Source organism: Coregonus clupeaformis, chromosome 6 (genome assembly GCF_020615455.1).
Source record: "Coregonus clupeaformis isolate EN_2021a chromosome 6, ASM2061545v1, whole genome shotgun sequence".
Classification (NCBI taxonomy): domain Eukaryota; kingdom Metazoa; phylum Chordata; class Actinopteri; order Salmoniformes; family Salmonidae; genus Coregonus; species Coregonus clupeaformis.
Genome location: NC_059197.1, coordinates 23733209 through 23755870, shown reverse-complemented (window position 1 = coordinate 23755870; position 22662 = coordinate 23733209). Strand labels below are relative to the sequence as shown.

Here is a 22662-nt window from a genome sequence, read left to right as displayed (position 1 = left end):
CTCGTTACATTTTGAATGCTTAGCAGGACAGGAAAATGGTCAAATTCACACACTTATCCCTGGTCATCCTGACTGCCTATGATCTGGCGGATTCACTAAACACACATTCTTCATTTGAAAATTATGTCTGAGTGTTGGAGTGTGCCCCTGGCTATCCGTGAATAAAAAAAACAAGAAAATGGTGCCGTCTGGTTTGCTTAATATAAGGAATTTGAAATTATTTATGCTTTTACTTTTGATACTTAAGTATATTTAAAACCAAATGCTTTTAGACTTTTACTCAAGTAGTATTTTACTGGGTGACTTTCACTTTTACTTGAGTTATTTTCTATTAAGGTGTCTTTACTTTTACTCAAGTATTAGAATTGGGTACTTTTTCCGCTACTGTATATTGGTGTGTAGCTCTTCAGTATGTTTTTGGGACTTACTGTACTTATTTTACTGAGATTGTTTCTTCTCGAGCTATACTGCAGGGGAAATGGTTGTTTAAAATGTTAGTTTTTTCTTATTTGAGATAATTAAGTCCATTTAATTGATATGTAATGAATAAACTCTGAAGCGGAAAAACAGTTTGAATCACTGATTTATTTATTGGTAGTAGTATGTGATTACATTTGAATGACATTCATTACAAAAAACAAATTCTGTTTTACCTGCCAATTTAGAAAAGAAAGCAATCAAGATTACTTCCAAAACGGTGGGCATAATTGTAACTGTAACACACTGCCACATCCAATTCTGTAATGAGTGAAGGTTTACCATCAACACACATTGACTAATGTGGTTTTTATCTCACTCTCTTGTCTCTGTGTCCATTCAGCTTGGAACAATGGCTTGACTGTTCCCTGGGCATCCCCTTGATACCGTGTGGCTCACGGTAAGACTGTCATAACAACAAGGGCTCCACTTGGGTTAGAATCTTATATCAGAAACCAGTAATTTGCCTGTGTATCCCCCCCTACCACAATGTGCTTGATCATTGAACCCCTTGGTATTAAACCCACAGTCACACTAATTAACTTCCTAATGATCTATGTGCTCTGCATAATTAATTTCCTCAAAAGGGCTGTCTTTCTTGTTAGTGGGAAGATATAGTGGTCAGGGACAAGAGTGTCACTGAATCCCATCTCAAATTAGAGCATGAAAATGTTCATTGCTTCATTCATTCTCCCATTCGGAGGAAAAGTATGAGCTATATAAACTGCCCTAGATATTTCTCAGACCTCATTTATTAAACGGATACATCATTTATGACTCCACACAGGCCATTTCGGCTAACACAGTTAGCACTGCACAAACAATTTATACATCACCCAGATTACTTGGAAATGAGCATATTATTTCATATTACAAAATTGCACCTGACCCATTAATATTCTCCCCTTTACACCTTCATCTATCAATGGAATTAAGCTCTGTGAAGCACCACTGAAATTCAATTGGGGGATGACTTTTCTAAAGGAGGAGAGCAATAAAAATGCCTCACAGCAGGGTATAGAGCTTCCCTCCTCACAAACTATACAGTCTATCTATTCTTAATCAGGTACACGGTCTTGTGGGTTGTTAAATCTAACATGGCACTTCAGCCGTTAATGTGTTTGTTTACCCATCCCAGTTATAGAGGGCCCATCCACTGCCTGCTGCTGCTATAGGCCCTAATTTACACGGTCCTTTTTGTCTGTACTCTACTCTGTAAATCCTGGTTGCCCGAGCCAAATCTTGCTCGCCATCTGGACAGCTCTGCACAGATTTAGAGTCGCTCTCCTCATTTGGACCCACTGGTTTAACATGTGTTTGTCTGGAGCTCACAAGCATGTGACTCATGTTTTACCTCTGTCTGCATTCAAAACAGATTTATACACAGATTTGGGGTAAGACAGAGAGCGATAAGCTTGAGTAGGTCACATTTCAAAATCCTTTTCGACTCAGTTTTATGCAACGTTTTTTAGAGGATGAATTTTATAGTCAGATCGTGCATGTTTCTAACAGCTTCACAATCAACGAAGACAGTCACACCTCATGTACCATACCAGAGAGTGATTCAGTGGAATTCAAACACTTTACTACCCCTTTAGGTTAAATGGAAATGTGTCATTGGTTTCCATTATAACTCAATCATGATTTTATCACAACACCCCAATGTAACCCACATTCCCTGATCCCCATGCTTCTGATGTCCATGTCTCTGTGTCTGTCCCTGTCAGTGCTGGAGGCCCGGGTGCAGCTGGAGCCCAGAACCATCACGGTGCTGCGAGGTGACCCGGCCCGGCTGATCTGCAGCACGGCTGAGCCCTGGCAGGTGATGGTGTGGATCCTCAACGGTGGCTCTGTGTTGACCATCTCTGCCCAGTATGGTATTCTCTCAAACAACCCCAATGTGACTGCCGTGAACCACCGCTCCACCAATCAAGTCTCCAGCTGGGAATTTGTCCTCAAGAGAGTCCAGCGCAGCTACCAGGGACAGGTGACCTGTGACCTCCAAAACATCCAGAGGCAAACTGCTGATCTGTTTGTTCAAGGTTTGTATGCTTTTCTCATTTGGCTGTCGTTGAGGTGACTGCCTACTGGCAGGCTGACAGTATTCAGTATGGCAGAGAAACAAAGGAGCCACAGTTACAGTACTGCACAAGATTTTCAAGCGATGATTTCAAAGGCCAGCTGTGAAGTGGGATTTTCGTTTCTTATGGATTCTCTCTCTCTCTCCTTGTCTCTCACACATGTTCACACACTCACGTGTACATGCGCATACACACACAAAGAAAACAAAACAGGTGGAACCCCTTTTGAAAACAATGGCAGAATGAAAGAAGACAGAAAGGATTAAATTAACCTTGACTAGGAGAAGAAAAGCAGAATAAACAAAAAGTTGAACCTCATCCATGATGATGCCACCCACACACTCCCTGACACTAGAGACAAAAACTCGATGTTTTCCTAAGCCATATTGGCTTGTTGTTTTAATTTAAAGCCTTTGTTTGAATTTGTTTGGGGTTTCATGCATGCAGCAGATTTTCTCAAGTTTTCTCAAAGCAGCTGATTTAGTTGTTGGGCATTGATCCAGGTGTATATCAAAGAGGAGGACTGCTGCAGTGGCTGTTTTGATGGGCTGTATGACATTGTTGATGCCAGGGTTGGAGGGTGTGGGATGGGAATCGATTGGGCCAGTTATAAATACAGGGTGGAGGACACTCTCCTGAGCACCAGTCATACACCAGCCGGGATTTAGAGTCTGTCATCCCTCACCTAATACGCCCTCCCTATATCCCTCTATTTCTCTATTGCTCTATCCTTATTTTTGCCTGTTTCCTTCTATCCCTGTTTCCCTTTTCCCCCTCTATCTCTCTTTCCATATCTTCCTCTATCCCTGGATGCCGTTTAAGGCAGCCCCCCCCCCTCCCCCCGCACCTATCTGATTCAGAGGGGTTGGGTTAAATGTGGAAGACACATTTCGGTTGAATGCATTCATTTGTGTAACTGACTTTCCCTTTCCCCCGCTATCCCTCTGTCCCTGTTTCCCTCGGCTCTGTTTCCCTCTATCCCTCTGACCCTGTTTCCCTCTGTCCCTGTTTCCCTCTATCCCTCTGTCCCTGTTTCCCTCTATCCATCTGTCCCTGTTTCCCTCGGTCCCTGTTTCCCTCTATCCCTCTGTCTCTGTTTCCCTCTGACCCTGTTTCCCTCTATCCCTCTTCCCCTGTTTCCCTCTATCCCTCTACCATGTTTCCATCTGGCCCTGTTTCCCTCTATCCCTCTGTCCATGTTTCCCTCTATCCCTCTGTCCATGTTTCCCTCTATCCCTCTGTCCCTGTTTCCCTCTATCCCTCTGTCCCTGTTTCCCTCGGTCCCTGTTTCCCTCTATCCCTCTTACCCTGTTTCCCTCGGTTCCTGTTTCCCTCTTTCCCTCTGTCCCTCTTTCCCTCTGGCCCTGTATCCCTCTATCCCTCAGTGCCTGTTCCCCTCTATCCCTCTATCCCTCTGTCTCTGTTTCCCTCTATCCCTCTGTCCCTGTTTCCCTCTATCCCTCTGTCCCTGTTTCCCTCTATCCCTCTGTCCCTGTTTCCCTCTATCCCTCTATCCCTGTTTCCCTCTATCCCTCTGTTCCTGTTTCCCTCTATCCCTCTGTCCCTGTTCCCCCCTTCCCTGTTTCCCTCTATCCCTCTGTCCCTGTTTCCCTCGATCCCTCTGTCCCTGTTTCCCTCTATCCCTCTGGGTCTGTTTCCCTCTGTCCCTGTTTCCCTCTATCCATCTGTCCCTGTTTCCCTCGGTACCTGTTTCCCTCTATCCCTCCTTCCCTGTTTCCCTCTATCCCTCTGTTCCTGTTTCCCTCTATCCCTCTGTCCCTGTTTCCCTCTATCCCTATTTTCTCCTGTTTCCCTATTTTTCTGTTTCCCTCTATCCCTCTGTCCATGTTTCCCTCTATCCCTCTGTCCCTGTTTCCCTCTATCCCTCTGGCCCTGTTTCCCTCGATCCCTCTGTCCCTGTTTCCCTCTATCCCTCTGGGTCTGTTTCCCTCTATCCCTCTGGGTCTGTTTCCCTCTATCCCTCTGGGTCTGTTTCCCTCTGTACCCGTTTCCCTCTATCCCTCTGTTCCTGTTTCCCTCAGTCCCTGTTTCCCTCTATCCCTCTGTCCCTGTTTCCCTCTATCCCTCTGTTCCTGTTTCCCTCTATCCCTCTTCTCTGTTTCCCTCTATCCCTCTGTTCCTGTTTCCCTCTATCCCTCTGTTCCTGTTTCCCTCTATCCCTCTGTTCCTGTTTCCCTCAGACCCTGTTTCCCTCTATCCCTCTGTCCCTGTTTCCCTCTATCCCTCTGTTCCTGTTTCCCTCTATCCCTCTGTCCCTGTTTCCCTCGGTCCCTGTTTCCCTCTATCCCTCTTACCCTGTTTCCCTCGGTTCCTGTTTCCCTCTTTCCCTCTGTCCCTCTTTCCCTCTGGCCCTGTATCCCTCTATCCCTCAGTGCCTGTTCCCCTCTATCCCTCTATCCCTCTGTCTCTGTTTCCCTCTATCCCTCTGTCCCTGTTTCCCTCTATCCCTCTGTCCCTGTTTCCCTCTATCCCTCTGTCCCTGTTTCCCTCTATCCCTCTATCCCTGTTTCCCTCTATCCCTCTGTTCCTGTTTCCCTCTATCCCTCTGTCCCTGTTCCCCCCTTACCTGTTTCCCTCTATCCCTCTGTCCCTGTTTCCCTCGATCCCTCTGTCCCTGTTTCCCTCTATCCCTCTGGGTCTGTTTCCCTCTGTCCCTGTTTCCCTCTATCCATCTGTCCCTGTTTCCCTCGGTACCTGTTTCCCTCTATCCCTCCTCCCTGTTTCCCTCTATCCCTCTGTTCCTGTTTCCCTCTATCCCTCTGTCCCTGTTTCCCTCTATCCCTATTTTCTCCTGTTTCCCTATTTTTCTGTTTCCCTCTATCCCTCTGTCCATGTTTCCCTCTATCCCTCTTTCCCTGTTTCCCTCTATCCCTCTGTCCCTGTTTCCCTCGATCCCTCTGTCCCTGTTTCCCTCTATCCCTCTGTCCCTGTTTCCCTCTATCCCTCTGGGTCTGTTTCCCTCTATCCCTCTGGGTCTGTTTCCCTCTGTACCTGTTTCCCTCTATCCCTCTGTCCCTGTTTCCCTCAGCTCCTGTTTCCCTCTATCCCTCTGTCCCTGTTTCCCTCTATCCCTCTGTTCCTGTTTCCCTCTATCCCTCTGCTCTGTTTCCCTCTATCCCTCTGTTCCTGTTTCCCTCTATCCCTCTGTTCCTATTTCCCTCTATCCCTCTGTTCCTGTTTCCCTCAGACCCTGTTTCCCTCTATCCCTCTGTCCCTCTTTCCCTCTATCCCTCTGTTCCTGTTTCCCTCTATCCCTCTGTCCCTGTTTCCCTCTATTCATTTATCCCTGCATCCATCCTTTTGCTCCATTGGGAGGATTTAAACCACTGTCAACTTCCAAGTTATAAGGCTGGTGTTTCACATAATGGATTTCCTAGTCAGGCATGGTTTACAAAGTATCACTGTCTGTGCTTTGAACTATTGGTTATCTTGTTCAGATTTACTCTGTTTATATATTTGGAGCAAGTTCATGAATGACTGAAAATACTCTTCATTAACTTTTATTTGGATCTTGAGGACATTACTGTTTTCCTTTTTGTTATTCAATTTCTTATTGTTGATGCAGTGCTTTGCCCCACTGTAACCACAGTGCATTTCTCTGATTTCAAGTATGCAGATAGACTCTGTTCCCCAGGGGTGAAGGTGTGGAGAGATTCAGTGGCACAAATATTGAATAGTGTTCAAAAGTCAGGGCAGGATAAGAATCAGAGCTCCTCCGCAGTTTTTACTGAAATCGTTATCTCTCCAAGCCAAAAGTATTCCAGTGAATCATCTCAGAGAGTTTGCTGGGGATGCCCTGCATGGCAAAGAAATACCACAGAGAATACTCAACTAGAAATTAAGAAAGATGAAGAATGATTACAACCCATACTCTGGGCCAGAATTCACCAAAACTGATAAGCTGTTATTGACAGTAGCAATGCTAGGAGGTGTTGCTGATATCTCCTCTACATTTTTCATATCATCTTATTATAAACTCCACTCATATTGGAAAGTTGGACCAAAGACAAATGGGTTGTAAACAAGACAAACTGAGAAATTAATCATTCATTTTGCGATAAAAACATAAATATTGTATTAATGATGCTTACTCTGGAACGTTTTAGCATGTTAGCGGAGAACGACAGGGTGTTGTCCAGGGTCACGCCAAGGTTCTTTGCACTCTGGGAGGAGGACACAATGGAGTTGTCAACCGTGATGGCGAGATCATGGAGCGGGCAGTCCTTCCCCGGGAGGAAGAGCAGCTCTGTCTTGCCGAGGTTCAGCTTGAGGTGGTGATCCAACATCCACACTGATATGTCTGCCAGACATGCAGAGATGCGATTCGCCACCTGGTTATCAGAAGGGGGAAAGGAGAAGATTAATTGTGTGTCATCTGCGTAGCAATGATAGGAGAGACCATGTGAGGATATAACAGAGCCAAGTGACTTGGTGTATAGAGAGAATAGGAGAGGGCCTAAAACTGAGCCCTGGGGGACACCAGTGGTGAGAGCATGTGGTGCAGAGACAAAATTCTCGCCACGCCACCTGGTAGGAGCGATCTGTCAGGTAGGACGCAATCCAAGAGTGAGCAGCGCCGGAGATGCCCAACTCGGAGAGGGTGGAGAGGAGGATCTGATGGTTCACAGTATCAAAGGCAGCAGATAGGTCTAGAAGGATAAGAGCAGAGGAGAGAGAGTTAGCTTTAGCAGTGCGGAGAGCCTCCGTGACACAGAGAAGAGCAGTCTCAGTTGAATGACCAGTCTTGAAACCTGACTGGTTTGGATCAAGAAGGTCATTCTGAGAGAGATAGCAGGAGGGTTGGCTAGAGACGGCACGCTCAAGAGTTTTGGAGAGAAAAGAAAGAAGGGATTCTGGTCTGTAGTTGTTGACATCGGAGGTATCGAGTGTAGGTTTTTTGAGGAGGGGTGCAACTCTCGCTCTCTTGAAGACGGAAGGGATGAGTTGATGAGCGAGGTGAGGTAAGGGAGAAGGTCTCCGGAAATGGTCTGGAGAAGAGAGGAGGGGATAGGGTCAAGTGGGCAGATTGTTTGGCGGCTGGAGGGCTTGATCCACCATGATTTGCATGGTGGATCAAGCCCTCCAGTGTAGATGCAGAGGATCTCAGAGCCTTTCAATTAATGGTGATCTAGGCGTTTTCCAGTTCACCGTCAGCAACTCTGCTGGTGATTTGTCCAAATATACCATTGGAGGAGAGCCACAAATCTACACTAGAGACTGGCCCTCTTCTCTCCTCACCCCTTCGTTCTAATTGTCCAATATGAATGTGATGCAAACACGCCGACACAGAACATATACACACATACTGCTTGCAGAACACACACACACACACACACACACACACACACACACACACACACACACACACACACACACACACACACATGCAGACACACACACGTAGACACACTTCTTACATTAAAAAATATATATGGCTGTATGGGGTTGTTGAATATGAACAGAAAGTGCTGTAAGGGCTAAAGCAGAGGAAGAGGCCACTTTGATTTAAATCAGAGACGAGTGAGCGTGCCTTTGGTGATTGGGCTGGAGAGGCCCAGCGTGCTGTTCATCAGAATAAATTCCCAAACACATACAGACACACACAGATACACACACACACACACACTGACAAACACATGCACAACTACTAGTGCTGTTGGAGACATACAATACTGCTCATCCGAGCAGAAGGTGCCCATACTTCTTCCAGATTAAAGGCTGTCCCTCAGAGTGGCAATTTCCTTGCCAAAGGCCCTGTTGAAAAATCACAGGAATTAATAAGAGCTGTACTCCTCACCAGCATCTTCTCAGGAAACAGTCACAAAGCCTGTCTTAGATGGCTAGGCTTACTGTGATTAATGAACCTTATGAAACCTTATTTCAGAGATCACTTAGACTGGAATGATGGGGGAGGAGCCTCACGTTGTAAGGGACTGACTATCTTTCCTCAAATGTATCAATCTTCCATCCATGATTAGTTGCTGTAGTTTATTAGTCCATGGAAGAGATACTGTTTCCTTCTTCTGATCCTCACTACTTTATTGCACTGCTGAGATTTGATAAGAGCTTTAAATGACTTCCTTTTACAGCCTTTTCAATGGGGAGACAGTGTAATCAAAGTTAAATATCAACTTATATGACACCAAATCAAATATCAAGACGCAGCCTATGAGGAACGGGGGAGCCGTCATTGTACATTGAGGGCTTTGATCCTGAATCAACATAGACATGTAATTTGGTTAGACAAAGCGACAAAGCTTCAGTAATTATCTGTCTATCTATAGCAATTCTCTGCTGCACCCTCTGCCTTTCACTCTGCCAGACAATAGACTTCACAGAAGATATCACCCAGTCTAAGTGGCTTATTTGGCTGCCTGTGTATGAGATACGGGAAAAGAGGCATTCTCCCATCAGCCTTTTGAGACCTCGAGGCACACGATCAATCATTTAGGAAGAGTAAGAAGTCTCTAAATGAGCATGTCAATTGCGATCAGAGAATCCCTATCCGTCTCAGGATACACTTGGCATCCATACAGTATACACGCATACGGCGTACTGCACACAGCGCCTTCCTCTAATCCATAAACACACAGTCATGCATGTGACCGAACCAGCTAAACACTACACACAATCTTGCAAAATAGCACAATGGACTAGAATGACCTGGCAAACTGTCAAAAATACATACAGTATCCCAAAACTCTTTCTCTTTTCTTTCCAGAGAGGGGTAACGTGGCCATCACAGAGGGGAACGTGACTGTGCTGAAGGGAGAAGAGGTCTTGTTCCAGTGCCTGGCTGTAGGCTGGTACCCAGAGCCCAGTCTGACTTGGCTGTTGAACAGCAGAGAGGTGGACCAGGGTCAGTACAACATCAGCACTGAAGGGCCTGTTGATGTGGATGGGCTCTACAACCTGACCAGTGATCTCAGCGTCCAGGCCAGCAGAGAGCTCTCATGTCTCTGTTTCTGACCTCCCCACGCCCCAGGCCAGCAGTGTGCGTCTGACCGTGGGTGAGAAACACAAAATCTCTCTCTCTCTCTCCCTCTACTCGGAGCTGGGATTTGTATATGTCCTCATATTGTCACGATCGTCTGAAGGAGCGGACCAATACGCAGCGCGTGGAGTGAACATGATGACTTTATTTAATTAAAGCAACCACGAAAAAACAACAAATGACGATACGTGAAGTCCTCTGTGACACCGACAGAACATACAACACTGGAACAATAACCCACAAAACAAAGGAGAAAACACACAGAATATATATGGCTCCCAATCAGAGATAACGAGCCGACAGCTGACACTCGTTACCTCCGATTGGGAGTCATAGACCAATCACCACTAGACACAAACAAAATGAAACTCACCCATCCCCAACACCACCAAATGAAATACACCCAAACCAATGACAATGAACAACCCTGGCTCAAATATCAAAGTCCATGGAGCCAGAGTGTCACAGTACCCCCCTAAAGGTGCGAACTCCGGGCGCACCAATATCAGGACTAGGGGAGGGTCTGGGTGGGCGTCTGTCCACGGTGGCGGCTCTGGCCCCGGTCGTGATCCCCACCCCACCACAGTCACAACCTGCTTCGGTAGCCTCCTCCCAATGACCACCCTCCAACTAACCCCACCTGGACTAAGGGGCAACACCGGACTAAGGGGCAGCATCGGCCTAAGGGGCAGCACCGGGATAAGGGGCAGCACCGGGATAAGGGGCAGCACCGGGACAAGGGGCAGCACCGGGCTAAGGGGCAGCACCGGACTAAGGGGCAGCACCGGACTACGGGGCAGTACCGGACTAAGGGGCAGTACCGGACTAAGGGGCAGTACCGGACTAAGGGGCAGTACCAGGCTAAGGGACAGCACCAGGATAAGGGACAGCAACAGGATAAGGAGCAACACCGAGCTAAGGGGCAGCACCTGACTAAATGGCGGATCCTGGCTGGCTGGCTCTGGCGGATCCTGGCTGGCTGGCGGATCCTGGCTGGACGGCTCTGACGGATCCCGGTTGGACGGCTCTGGCGGATCCCGGCTGGACGGCTCTGGCGGATCCTGGCTGGACGGCTCTGGCGGATCCTGGCTGGACGGCTCATGGCTGGCTGACGGAACTGGCTGCTCATGGCTGGCTAACGGATCTGGCTGCTCATGGCTGGCTAACGGATCTGGCTGCTCATGGCTGGCTGACGGATCTGGCTGCTCATGGCTGGCTGACGGATCTGGCTGCTCATGGCCGGCTGACGGATCTGGCTGCTCATGGCCGACTGGACGGATCTGGCTGATCCTGTCTGGCGGAAGGCTCTGGCTGATCCTGTCTGGCAGAAGGCTCTGGCTGATCCTGTCTGGCAGAAGGCTCTGGCTGATCCTGTCTGGCAGAAGGCTCTGGCTGATCCTGTCTGGCGGAAGGCTCTGGCTGATCCTGTCTGGCGGAAGGCTCTAGCGGCTCCGGTCTGGCGGACGGCTCTGATGGCTCATGGCAGACGGGCGGCTTTGCAGGCTTTGGGCAGACGGGCAGTTCAGGCCCCGTTGGGCAGACGGCAGACTCTGGCCGTCTGAGGCGCATCGTAGGCCTGGTGCGTGGTGCCGGAACAGGAGGTACCGGGCTGAGGACACGCATCTCAGGGCTAGTGCGGGGAGAAGCAACAGGGCATGCTGGACCCTGGGGACGCACCGTAGGCCTGATGCGTGGTGCCGGAACTGGAGGTACCGGGCTGAGGACACGCATCTCAGGGCTAGTGCGGGGAGTCGGAACAGGGCATGCTGGACCCTGGGGACTCCCATAACGCCTAGTGCGGGGAGCCGGAACAGGGCATGCTGGACCCTGGGGACTCACCTCACGCCTAGTGCGGAGAGCAGGAACAGGCCGGGCGGGGCTGGCGACGCGCACCGTATCCCTGGTGCGAGTGGCCGGAACAGGCCGGGCCGGGCTGGCGAAGCGCACCGTATCCCTGGTGCGTGGAGTAGGAACAGGCCGGGCTGGGCTGGCGAGCGCACCGTATCCCTGGTGCGTGGAGTAGGAACAGGCCGGGCTGGGCTGGCGAAGCGCACCGTATCCCTGGTGCGTGGAGTAGGAACAGGCCGGGCTGAGCTGGCGACGCGCACCGCATACTTGGTGCGTATGGCAGGAACAGGCCGAACCCGGGCTGGCGACGCGCACCTTACACTTAGTGCGAGGGACCGGAACAGGCCGTACTGCACGGGAACACACACTACTGGCTGCACCTCGGGACTAGGAACGGGCCGGACCGAACTGGTTACACACCCCAGTACCTCACGCCGTGCCTCAACACCTTCCTTCCCTGCTTTACCCAGTAGCCCCCTTGACCTGGTAGCCCACTGAATCCGTCCCTTCTCTGCCTCCGTCAGCCCCCTTAACCTGGCAGCCCTCTGACTCTGCCTTGTGGCAGCCTCCTGCTGCTCCGTCGCCCAAGCCATGTGCCCCCCAAACATTTCTTGGGGTTGCCTCTCGTCCTTCCGACGTTGGCTCTGCCGACGCCGTTGCTCCTCTCTCCGTCGCCTCTCCTCTGTTTCGCTCCATGGACGGCGATCCATGCCGTCCAGGATTTCTTCCCACGTCCAGGACCCTTTACCGTCCAACAGTTCCTCCCATGTCCAGACCCTTTGCTCCTGGACGCGCTGCTTGGTCCTTTTTTGGTGGGTTATTCTGTCACGGGCGCCAATGAAGTACGACCAAAGCGCTGACAATGAACAACCCTGGCTCAAATATCAAAGTCCATGGAGCCAGAGTGTCACACATATTCATCAGTGGAAGCAGACTGTGGGGGTTTGTTATTGTTGATGAGAGGAATGACAAGAAAGGCATTGCAGGATAGACACGGCTTTTATCACCATTGAAGTCATCCTACATAAATAGAGTATTGGGAGCTGCAGGATTTGGTTCTCTCACTGTGTTATGTTGCATACTGAGTTTCCCATCTGTGGTTTGGGTAATCTTGAAATATATTCAATAGTGTTAACAAAAGACAAGACACTATCCCTGCCACAATCACAGCAAACCCTGATAGTAGATTTTGTCGATTAAAATATTAATTGAATAATAAAAAATGTTGGCTTCTTTGGGACTAAACCTCCTAAATTAACTTATTTGTTTAGTTGCAGAGGTGCTGGTGGAGAATGTATGCGACGACTGCATTGTTCTAATCGCAGTAACAGCCTCAGTGTCCACCGTCCTCCTGCTCCTGCTACTGAGCATCTGCATTGTCCTCTGTTACAGACGGAGGAGAAGAGCAAGTAAGCACCTTTCTTTTCTTTTTGTACCGCTCAGTGAAAAATGTCCAACCCCCCACCCTCACGGGAACAATGATTAAAGTATAATGAAGGAGTTAGGCGGTCACACGCAGTGATTCTGCAATGTGTCCCACGCCTGCATCGGCAAGGGCATGGGTTTTTGAACGTATACAGAACTTCAGCTGTCAGCAGAATGCTCTAGTGCTGGCTTTGGCTTGGCCTAACCCCCTACCTGTCCATAAAACACAGGAGCACCACCATGGAGAGACAGTTGTCCAGGAGAGACACACTGGACATAGCACCTCCTGGTGGTCACTCTATGAAAATGCAGTTACTCTGTCACTAAGTAACACAGGTAGACATACTTAATTACATTAGGCAGTAATTAACCTATCGTATTCAGTTTATTTTCCATTTGCTACGTTGAATAATCTGAGAGTTATGTCAATCATCAACACTCTTATGATCTGGTGTTACATATACCAAGACAGATTCATAATGACTCTAATTGGGGCCACAACCCACAAACATGTCTCTGAAGTGACCCCAAAAAATCTTCAACTTCCTACTCCTGGGATTAATGTCTTACTGGGTTACCAGCAGACAGTGAATAGAAGGTTTTGTGAGTCTTTGGCGGCTTTCGGAGTAGAGACGGTTGGTGAGGAGTTTCTGGAGAGCCATCTCAGAGGGGATCGTTGTTGTGGGCGACGAGGCGGCCGTCTGGCTGTTTGTGTGTGATAACAAAACCTGCCCCTGAGTCATGCATTAGACTGCTCTAATCCCTGTGACTGATTGCAGACCAGTGCAAATCAGGGCCATGATTTGGGAGCTGTAGGATTATTTTAATAAGGCAGGTGTGCCCTCCTTAGTACATTTACAGTATTCACCCAATAGTCTGATATCTTTTTCACTGTCCTTGATTTGGTCCAGTTCCTTTCCCCGCTTTCCTTACTATAAATCCCAGGCAGCAAAGCGTCAAATCAATATAATCAGGATTTTTCACATTTAACAAAATGGCATGGCTCCAATTCAGTACTGCTCTCTGTGGGCTAATCCAACACACTTAAGAGTAATGTATGCATTGCAATTATTCGGATAGAATGGGGATTAAATATATTCACCTTAATAAAGTTGGACAGTGTGGCAATTTCTCCTCCTGTAAATGAGTCTGGTTTATCCTTCTCCTGGGCCGGCACCGTCTGTACCACCATTGTTATAGAATAGTTTTGGCTCTGGCCAGGGCCTTGGGCTAAGAAAGGTAATGATGCTGTGTGATAAGATTCATTAACAATCAGCTCAGGCTTTCACTCTAACATTTCTAAAGTGACCTCAGGCTTGAGTGAGTGTGTGCTTAGAAAAAAATGTGCTTTCTAGAACCTTAAAGGGTTCTTCGGCTGTCCCCATAGAAGAACCCTTTGAAGAACCCTTTTTGGTTGCAGGTAGAACCCTTTCTAAATGGAACCCAAAAGGGTTCTACCTGAAACCAAAAAGGGTTTAACCTGGAACCAAAAAGGGTTATCTTATGGGGAGAGTGTATTTTGGAGCTTCAGACACAAAGCAAACTAAATGATGCTATGGTCTATGCAACCATAAGCAAGGTCAGGATTACTGTATTGGTCTAGATTGAACATTGAGACAGTGAAAATCCTGTACGATAGCCATAATATAAAATCACATAAGATCATGACTGTTGTAATTTTCTGTATTTGGTTGTCTTTCAGAATCAAGCCAACCGGAGACAAAAAGGTGAGAGTTTGATGCTCTTAGTGCCGTTCTTTCTAACCTCTCAACCTGCTTGTTAATGTGGGATTATACAATGTTTGAAAAGGTACAGACCTTGGCGGTTTTTGTATTGGCAAGAGCTGACGAATGAAGATCCAGGATCAAGTGTAGCTACTTCAGAGGATGTGACTAACCATCCATGAAACGATTTATGGGAAACATTTGTGAGAGGGAACTAATACAGCCTCATCCTATTGATTCAAAATTCCATTAGTCCTTTACACAAGTTACTGCTGGGACTCGGCATAAATCTTAGTAAATAAGTCTACCCAAAGGCATGTATTTATATGGCTCTGAGTCTGCCTTGTGTCTGAGAAAGATACTGGGATTTTATAGTTAATTAAAATAAAGAATTGAGAATAATAATTTGGAACATTAGATAGTTATTAGATTATAACATCCACATTAAGATTGAAATTCTAGTTTACAAAATAATTATGTGATTTCAACTTGAATTTGTTATTGTGTATGTGTCGTAATATCCATGTATTTCTGTTTCATTGACTGCATTGATTGCCATGTGGATATCAGTAAAAACAAGTGAAATTCATGACAATATGTACAGTACATTCAGGAGAATCAAATACATTTGCATAGGTATGGAATGGGCGACTTTTTAAATCTCTCAGTCCTGGCCTGTGGAATTGAAAGCAGGTGTATACTGTGGGTGGAGCTTCCTAACACTTGTCCCCAGCAGGCAGGTAACCAGTCTCTGAAGGGGGACTTGAAGCAAAGTCCAAGCACAGTTTGTCTATTCTCTCATGAAGTGAGGGCAGTGATATTGACATCAGAGCATTGTTGTATCCAGGATATGCTGTGCCAACGATGATTCTGCAAGCACAATTCTGTATGCTCTCGAGTTGTTCAGAGGGCTTGAGTCAAGGAGCTGTGCCAAGCTGGTGCGGCATACTCTAGGCAGGGTCGAACATAAAGATGAAGTCGGAAGTTTACATACACTTAGGTTGGAGTCATTAAAACTTGTTTTTCAACCACTCCATACATTTCTTGTTAACAAACTATAGTTTTGGCAAGTCGGTTAGAACGTCTACTTTGTGCATGACACAAGTAATTTTTCCAACAATTGTTTACAGACAGATTATTTCACTTATAATTCACTGTATCACAATTCCAGTGGGTCAGAAGTTTACATACACTAAGTTGACTGTGCCTTTAAACAGCTTGGAAAATTCCAGAAAATGATGTCATGGCTTTAGAAGCTTCTGATAGGCTAATTGACATCATTTGAGTCAATTGGAGGTGTACCTGTGGATGTATTTCAAGGCCTACCAAACTCAGTGCCTCTTTGCTTGACATCATGGGAGAATCAAAAGAAATCAGCCAAGACCTCAGAAAAAGAATTGTAGACCTCCACAAGTCTGGTTCATCCTTGGGAGCAATTTCAAAACGCCTGAAGGTACCACGTTCATCTGTACAAACAATAGTATGCAGTATTTACACCATGGGACCACGCAGCCATCATACCGCTCAGGAAGGAGAAGCGTTCTGTCTCCTAGAGATGAACGTACTTTGGTGCGAAAAGTGAAAATCAATCCCAGAACAACAGCAAAGGACCTTGTGAAGATGCTGGAGGAAACAGCTACAAAAGTATCTATATCCACAGTAAAACAAGTCCTATATCGACATAACCTGAAAGGCCACTCAGCAAGGAAGAAGCCACTGCTCCAAAACCGCCATAAAAAAGCCTGACTACGGTTTGCAACTGCACATGGGGACAAAGATCGTACTCTTTTGAGAAATGTCCTCTGGTCTGATGAAACAAAAATAGAACTGTTTCGCCATAATGACCATCGTTATGTTTGGAGGAAAAAGGGGATGGCTTGCAAGCCGAAGAACACCATCCCAACCGTGAAGCACGGGGGTGGCAGCATCATGCTGTGGGGGTGCTTTGCCGCAGGAGGGACTGGTGCACTTCACAAAATAGATGGCATCATGAGGAAGGAAAATTATGTGGATATATTGAAGCAACATCTCAAGACATCAGTCAGGATGTTAAAGCTTGGTCGCAAATGGGTCTTCCAAATGAACAATGACCCCAAGCATACAGTGGGGAAAAAAATTATTTAGTCAGCCACCAATTGTGCAAGTTCTCCCACTTAAAAAGATGAGAGAGGCCTGTAATTTTCATCATAGGTACACGTCAACTATGACAGACAAATTGAGAGAATTTCTGCGTAAAGGAAATAATGAATGGGGCCATGTATCGTGAGATTTTTTGTGAAAACCTCCTTCCATCAGCAAGGGCATTGAAGATGAAACGTGGCTGGGTCTTTCAGCATGACAATGATCCCAAACACACCGCCCGGGCAACGAAGGAGTGGCTTCGTAAGAAGCATTTCAAGGTCCTGGAGTGGCCTAGCCAGTCTCCAGATCTCAACCCCATAGAAAATCTTTGGAGGGAGTTGAAAGTCTGTGTTGCCCAGCGACAGCCCCAAAACATCACTGCTCTAGAGGAGATCTGCATGAAGGAATGGGCCAAAATACCAGCAACAGTGTGTGAAAACCTTGTGAAGACTTACAGAAAACGTTTGACCTGTGTCATTGCCAACAAAGGGTATATAACAAAGTATTGAGAAACTTTTGTTATTGACCAAATACTTATTTTCCACCATAATTTGCAAATAAATTCATTAAAAATCCTACAATGTGAATTTCTCATTTTGTCTGTCATAGTTGACGTGTACCTATGATGAAAATTACAGGCCTCTCTCATCTTTTTAAGTGGGAGAACTTGCACAATTGGTGGCTGACTAAATACTTTTTTCCCCCACCGTACTTCCAAAGTTGTGGCAAAATGGCTTAAGGACAACAAAGTCAAGGTACTGGAGTGGCCATCACAAAGCCCTGACCTCAAGCCTATAGAAAATATTTGGGCAGAACTGAAAAAGCGTGTGCGAGCAAGGAGGCCTACAAACCTGACTCAGTTACACCAGCTCTGTCAGGAGGAATGGGCTAAAATGTACCCAACATATTGTGGGAAGCTTGTGGAAGGCTACCTGAAACGATTGACCCAAGTTAAACAATTTGAAGGCAATGCTACCAAATACTAATTGAGTGTATGTAAACTTCTGACCCACTGGGAATGTGATGAAATAAATAAAAGCTGAAATAAATCATTCTCTCTACTATTATTCTGACATTTCACATTCTTAAAATAAAATGGTGATCCTAACTGACCTAAGACAGGGAATTTTTACTAGGATTAAATGTCAGGAATTGTGAAAAACTGAGTTTAAATGTATTTGGCTAAGGAGTATGTAAACTTCCGACTTCAACTGTAGCTAGTAGATCAAGTTTTATACATTTACATTTACATTTAAATTTTAGTCATTTAGCAGACACTCTTATCCAGAGCGACTTACAGTTAGTGAATACATTTTTTTACATATATATATATTTTTTTATACTGGCCCCCCGTGGGAATCGAACCCACAACCCTGGCGTTGCAAACACCATGCTCTATCAACTGAGCTACATCCTTGTTATACCATTTGTCAGCAGTTTTAATGTCCCTAATGATACCATTTTACTATTGAAGCAGTGAACACACTGACTTAAGAGTGGTTAAGTCTAAATGAATTGAATAATGATAATGGTTTTTCATAAGTATCAGCGCATTACATTGAAAAAAACACTATAACCTGTAGACTGGCAAGACAATTGATAGTACCAACATAACATAAAGCTCACAAAACTGTTGCTTCTTTCAAGGTTGCACTATTTTCCTGCTGTAGGTGACTGGCTCAATTTAAGATCCTACATCTGTAGGAATTGGTCATATTTTCCATTGGACTGTTCCTCTGGGTTTCCACAGGATAGATGAATCACAGAGTGGGAGAAGCTCTATTCCTGAGACAACAGGGGGTAAGGTCAACCTGGGATACACAACAGAGGGCCACTCAGGTGAGAGTCAGGGTGACAAATACCCCTGCTCCTCATTAGGACACATTATCTTCAACATCTAATGAGATCAGTGAGGTATGTTGGCATGGAAAATCAGAATGGATAGGCTATTTTATTTTATCTGTGATTTATTTTATTTGTTAAAAGTATTACAGACTGCTAACAGCATTAGAGGCTATAATTGACTATGATGTAATCACAATGCCATGTTCTATGTTGGAGCCGCTGTACTATACTTCCTCCCCTGAGCATACAGTGTGGTACAGTGAAATGGTCAGAAGGGATGTCAGGTCAGGTAAACGCCTGTTTCTCACTCGACAGACGCTGGCCGCAGTGACCTCTTCGTCACTGGGGGAACCCCCAGCCAGATGAGCTCCATCAGCACTCACAAGGTAAGGAGAGAGAGAGAGAAACTTACCGCAGCTGAATAATGCAGTCAGTCAGTCTCCATACTGCAGCCGGAGCCCCTAACACCTCCCAGGCTCTCACATTGACGGGGACTGCAGGGACTGCCAAGATCCTCCTCCCCTGGCCGGGGGACAGTTAACTCTTAATGGCTGCATTCGAAATGGGATCCTATTCACTGTGCAGTGCACTAGTTTTGACCAGGGCCCATGAGTCACTCATAATGCTGCACTTGACACATTTATGAAATTGCTTATTCCAGTTACTAATAAGCATGCACCCATTAAGAAAATGACTGTAAAAACTGTTAAATCCCCTTGGATTGATGAGGAATTGAAAAATGGTATGGTTGAGAGGGATGAGGCAAAAGGTATGGCCAATAAGTCTGACAACACAACCGATTGGCATACATACTGCAAATTGAGAAATCATGTGACTAAACTAAATAAAAATAAACTATACTATGAAACAAAAATAAATGATATAAAGAATGATCGTAAAAAGCTTTGGAGCACCTTAAATTACATTTTGGCCATAAAGGCAAACTCAGCTCCATCATTCATTGAATCAGATGGCTCATTCTTCACGAAACCCACTGATATTGCCAACTACTTTAATGATTTTTTAATTGGCAAGATTAGGAAACTTAGGCATGACGTGCCAGCAACAAACGCTGACACTACACATCCAACTATATCTGTCCAACTATATCTGTACTCTTGAATTCCGTAAAGTGAGTGTGGAAGAGGTGAAAAAATGATTGTTGTCTATCAAGAATGACAAGCCACCGGGGTCTGACAACCTGGATGGAAAATTACTGAGGATAATAGTGGATGATATTGCCACTCCTATTTGCCATATCTTCAATTTCAGCCTACTAGAAAGTGTGTGCCCTCAGGCCTGGAGGGAAGCAAAAGTCATTCCGCTACCCAAGAATAGTAAAGCCCCTTTTACTTGCTGAAATAGCTGACCAATCAGCCTGTTACCAACCCTCAGTAAACTTTTGTAAAAAATTGTGTTTGACCAGATCCAATGCTATTTTACAGTAAAAAAATTGACAACAGACTTTCAGCACGCTTATAGGGAAGAACATTCAACAAGCACAGCACAAATGACTGATGATTGGCTGAGAGAAATTGATGATAAAATATTCTGGGGGCTGTTTTGTTAGACTTCATTGCGGCTTTTGACAGTATTGATCATAGTCTGCTGCTGGAAAAACGTATGAGTTATGGCTTTACACCCCCTGCTATATTTTGGATAAAGAGTTACCTGTCTAACAGAACACAGAGGGTGTTCTTTAATGGAAGCCTCTCCAACATAATCCAGGTAGAATCAGGAATTCCCCAGGGCAGCTGTTTAGGCCCCCTACCTTTTTCAATATTTACTAACAACATGCCACTGGCTTTGTTTTACTATTTTCTACATTGTATAATAACAGTGAAAACATCAAAACTATGAAATAACACACATGGAATCATGTAGTAACCAATAAAGTGTTACACAAATCAAAATATATTTTATATTTGAGATTCTTCAAAGTAGCCACCCTTTGCCTTGATGACAGCTTTGCACACTCTTGGCAACCAGCTTCATGAGGCAGTCACCTGGAATGCATTTCAATTCACAGGTGTGCCTTGTTAAAAGTTAACTTGTCGAATTTCTTTCCTTCTCAATGCGTTTGACCCAATCAGTTGTGTTGTGACAAGGTAGGGGTGGTATACAGAAGATAGCCCTATTTGGTAAAGGACCAAGTCCATATTATGGCAAGAACAGCTCAAATAAGCAAAGAGAAATTACAGTCCATCATTACTTCAAGACATGAAGGTCAGTCAATCCGGAACATTTAAAGAACTTTGAAATTTTCTTCAAGTGTAGTCGCAAAAACCATCAAGCGCTATGAAGAAACTGGCTCTCATGAGGACCGCCACAGGAAAGGAAGACCCAGAGTTACCTCTGCTGCAGAGGATACGTTCATTAGAGTTAATTGCACCTCAGATTGCGGCTCAAATAAATGCTTCACAGAGTTCAAGTAACAGACACATCTCAACATCAACTGTTCAGAGGAGACTGCGTGAATCAGGCCTTCATTGTCGAATTGCTGCAAAGAAACCACTACTAAAGAACACCAATAAGAAGAATAGACTTGCTTGGGCCAAGAAACACAAGCAATGGACATTAAACTAGTGGAAATGTGTCCTTTGGTCTGATGAGTCCAAATTTGAGATTTTTGGTTCCAACCGCTGTGTCTTTGTGAGATGCAGAGTAGGTGAACGGATGATCTCCGCATGTGTGGTACCCACCATGAAGCATGGAGGAGGAGGTGTGATGGTGTGGGTGTGCTTTGCTGGTGACACTGTCTGTGATTTAGTTAGAATTCAAGGCACACTTAACCAGCATGGCTACCACAGCATTCTGCAGTGATATGCCATCCCATCTGGTTGGTCCTGTTTTTCAACAGGACAATGACCCAAAACACACCTCCAGGCTGTGTAAGGGCTATTTGACCAAGAAGGAGTGTGATGGAGTGCTGCATCAGATGACCTGACCTCCACAATCACCCGACCTCAACCCAATTGAGATGGTTTGGGATGAGTTGGACCGCAGAGTGAAGGAAAAGCAGCCAACAAGTGCTCAGCATATGTGGGAACTCCTTCAAGACTGTTGGAAAAGCATTCCTCATGAAGCTGGTTGAGAGAATGCCAAGAGTGTGCAAATCTGTCATCAAGGCAAAGGGTGGCTACTTTGAAGAATCTAAAATATAAAATATGTTTGAATTATTTAACACTTTTTTGGTTACTACATCATTCCATATGTGTTATTTCATAGTTTTGATGTCTTCACTATTCTACAATGTAGAAAATAGTAAAAATAAAGAAAAACCCTTGAATGGTACTGTATAAATTAAAGTTAGTTAGTCAATAATATATTGGATATTAGTTCATCAATGTTGATGAGCTAATGGAGCTTCTTAGATGCTCTTGTAAAGATTGTTAAGAAATAACACCAGTAACTGATTGGCATATTGATCAAAGGAATGTTCAGAGTTGTTGCATGATCACTAATGGTGATGGGAGAATGACATGGCAACCACACTGTCCTTAGATTGGTGCTGAGTTTCTTTTGCCCCCTTGCCTTGTCCTTCAAGTAACTTTGTACAAGATCAAAAGTTCAACTGTCACAAAATATTAAAGTGATGAATCCACCTTTTGTTCTATATTCCAGATCCCAGAAGTTGTCTCTTCCAGTAACTTATTTGCTAAACACTAGTCAGAGTAATGTCCCAACAGACCACAGTGGAGATGGCTCCAAGACCATCAGAAGAGTGACTATGGTGTGATCGTCGTATCGGGTCCAAACAAGATATGCTTGATTTTGCTGTTACATTTGTGTATCATTGCCAATTATCCTACACAACATGCTTTTCATGACATGGAATGTATCACACTTTTATATAAGACATTATTGTACATACTTTATAATATAATAATAATATAATATGCCATTTAGCAGACGCTTTTATCCAAAGCGACTTACAGTCATGCGTGCATACATTTTTGTGTATGGGTGGTCCCGGGGATCGAACCCACTACCTTGGCGTTACAAGTGCCGTGCTCTACCAGCTGAGCTACAGAGGACCATACTTTAGGTATATTCGCTTGATGTAAACTATTTTTACATTTTTGTACTGTCACTGCATATTGAGGATACCTAATCCCATAGAATT

The 22662-nt window shown here is 45.4% G+C and overlaps 1 pseudogene; it reads left to right on the top strand.

Moving 5' to 3' along the window:
• The first annotated feature begins 2149 nt into the window (after positions 1 to 2149).
• On the top strand, positions 2150 to 22320 carry LOC121568179 (annotated as a pseudogene).
• Positions 22321 to 22662: the final 342 nt, after the last annotated feature.